The sequence below is a fragment of the Schistocerca cancellata genome, unplaced genomic scaffold, assembly GCF_023864275.1.
Source record: "Schistocerca cancellata isolate TAMUIC-IGC-003103 unplaced genomic scaffold, iqSchCanc2.1 HiC_scaffold_445, whole genome shotgun sequence".
In the NCBI taxonomy this organism is placed as follows: Eukaryota; Metazoa; Arthropoda; class Insecta; order Orthoptera; family Acrididae; genus Schistocerca; species Schistocerca cancellata.
This window is the reverse complement of record NW_026046462.1, coordinates 15001-17500: the sequence shown is the minus strand read 5'-3', so window position 1 is coordinate 17500 and position 2500 is coordinate 15001. Positions and strand designations below refer to the sequence as shown.

General features: G+C 57.4%; 1 non-coding gene across 1 annotated transcript in view; it reads left to right on the top strand.

Moving 5' to 3' along the window:
• Window positions 1-1759: 1759 nt before the first annotated feature.
• LOC126125971 (small subunit ribosomal RNA) overlaps window positions 1760-2500 on the top strand; it is a 1910-nt gene continuing 1169 nt past the window's right edge. Inside the window, exon 1 of the ribosomal RNA XR_007526681.1 lies at window positions 1760-2500. This exon is cut by the window's right edge and continues 1169 nt beyond it. This is a non-coding gene — a ribosomal RNA (small subunit ribosomal RNA).

Below are 2500 nucleotides of genomic sequence, written 5' to 3'. Positions count from 1 at the left end.
GTTGTGCCTTAACCTGCTCTGTAATTGGCATATGACACGTTACATTAATCTAGTGTTGTCTAACCACAACCCTCTGAATATAGTTCGCTACTCGCACCGCCCACCCTCTTGTGTGTCGTTTCATGTTGAACACTTCGCAAGTGTTGCTTACTTTTTACATGCTCCCGCTGTACACTGTAATGTGGACAACTGCAGGATGTACATCGCCCCCCCCCCCTCCACCCTGCCTTCGCACGCTGGTCGTTCAGGTGCTTGCGTGTTCAATGCCCTTCGCAGCTGTTCACTGGCATTCGCATGTCGAAGCGCTCAGTCTACGTCGTGGTACGGCCTGTGTCCACTGTCCGCTGATATCGTAAGCTTAATCCTCACATTGTACTGCACATAGGTCCGTATGTACTGAATGATACGCTGTGGCACATGTGTGACCGTACGACTGCGCCCAACAACAGCGAACCATACGGTCCAAATGTTGTGCACTCAGCCACGTGCCGTCTCCCCATAACAGCTACATTGCAGTGTGGTACGCCATAGAGACGTGTGGGAGTAACGGACGCCCTGGATGGCGATCAGCATGAGCCGTCTGTTGATGTAGTGGCGCGTGTATTCAAACGTAGTCGTCTCTTCTCACACAGTGTGATAGCATGGTGCACCGCGTTCCACATCTGCGACATGGTACAGATGCTGGTTGACAGTCGGTCTCGTAATGGACATCGCATACGTAGGGGGCCACCTCCCACGTGTTCTCTAGTCGTGCACATTTTGTTGCGTGTATGTGGGCAGACGTAGTGTGTCGTGACACCTAACAGACAGGTATGCAATAATCGTTGCATTTGCAAACTGGGATGGACGTCTACGTTTGCTGGTGACGTGACGCAACGCAAATGAACAACTGGTAAACCCATTGTGGTGCGGTTGTTGTTGCTGGAGGTAAATCAGTAAGGGCAAATCTGTGTGTGAAGCGATACGCGGCGGTGGCTGGGTGGGACCGTCCCCGGCCGGTGAGGGGGGGCCGCCCGGCGTGCTGGCCGCGCGGTGCGTGGGCGCACGCGCTACAGCCGGCTGGTGGGGGCGCCCAGTGGCAGGCGCGCCGGCCGACGGACGCGGCAGGCGGCGCAGCTGCGCGCCGGGGCACCCTGCGCGCGGCGCCGGGCGGCCAAAGTGGGTCCTCGCGGGCCCGGTGCGAAGCGCGGTGGACATCTGCAGTGTGCTGGTCCGACTGAGGACTGTGTGCGTTGAGGATGCGCCGCCGCCCGGCACTCGGCGCCGCGACGCCGTCTGCTGCTCGGTCGCCCCAGCGGTTCTCGCTGGTGGTTTGTATCGCAGTTGTGCAGACGTGTTGGCACGTGCGCTGTGCTGGGAGAGTTCGCTTCGGCACCCACGTGGGGCCTTTGCCCTTCTGTGGCGCTGGCGTTGGAGCTGCCGGTCACCGTAGGTGGCGCGTGTTGTCTCCCGCCGGCAATGCCACGACAGCACGCTCCCGGGCCTCTGTCGGCAGCGGCAAGCTCAGTTGGGAGCACGGGTGGTCGCACCTAAAGCGTCTACTCGCCTAACTCCGGGCGATTGCGCCTCTCTCGAACCCGACCAAGTACTTAGGACGGCGCTGCGCGCCGCCGGGACCTGAGAGGGTTTCGAGGTGTATTGTGCAGGGGAGCTCAGCCTCCTCCTGTTTGCAGAATAATTGAGCGGACGCTTGCGTGTTCGCGCGGGCCCCTGGGACACACTCCCGGGCGGCCGGCTGCTCAGCTCTAGTTGACGCAGCTCCCTGGTTGATCCTGCCAGTAGTCATATGCTTGTCTCAAAGATTAAGCCATGCATGTCTCAGTACAAGCCGCATTAAGGTGAAACCGCGAATGGCTCATTAAATCAGTTATGGTTCCTTAGATCGTACCCACGTTACTTGGATAACTGTGGTAATTCTAGAGCTAATACATGCAAACAGAGTCCCGACCAGAGATGGAAGGGACGCTTTTATTAGATCAAAACCAATCGGTCGGCTCGTCCGGTCCGTTTGCCTTGGTGACTCTGAATAACTTTGGGCTGATCGCACGGTCCTCGTACCGGCGACGCATCTTTCAAATGTCTGCCTTATCAACTGTCGATGGTAGGTTCTGCGCCTACCATGGTTGTAACGGGTAACGGGGAATCAGGGTTCGATTCCGGAGAGGGAGCCTGAGAAACGGCTACCACATCCAAGGAAGGCAGCAGGCGCGCAAATTACCCACTCCCGGCACGGGGAGGTAGTGACGAAAAATAACGATACGGGACTCATCCGAGGCCCCGTAATCGGAATGAGTACACTTTAAATCCTTTAACGAGTATCTATTGGAGGGCAAGTCTGGTGCCAGCAGCCGCTGGTAATTCCAGCTCCAATAGCGTATATTAAAGTTGTTGCGGTTAAAAAGCTCGTAGTTGGATTTGTGTCCCACGCTGTTGGTTCACCGCCCGTCGGTGTTTAACTGGCATGTATCGTGGGACGTCCTGCCGGTGGGGCGAGCCGAAG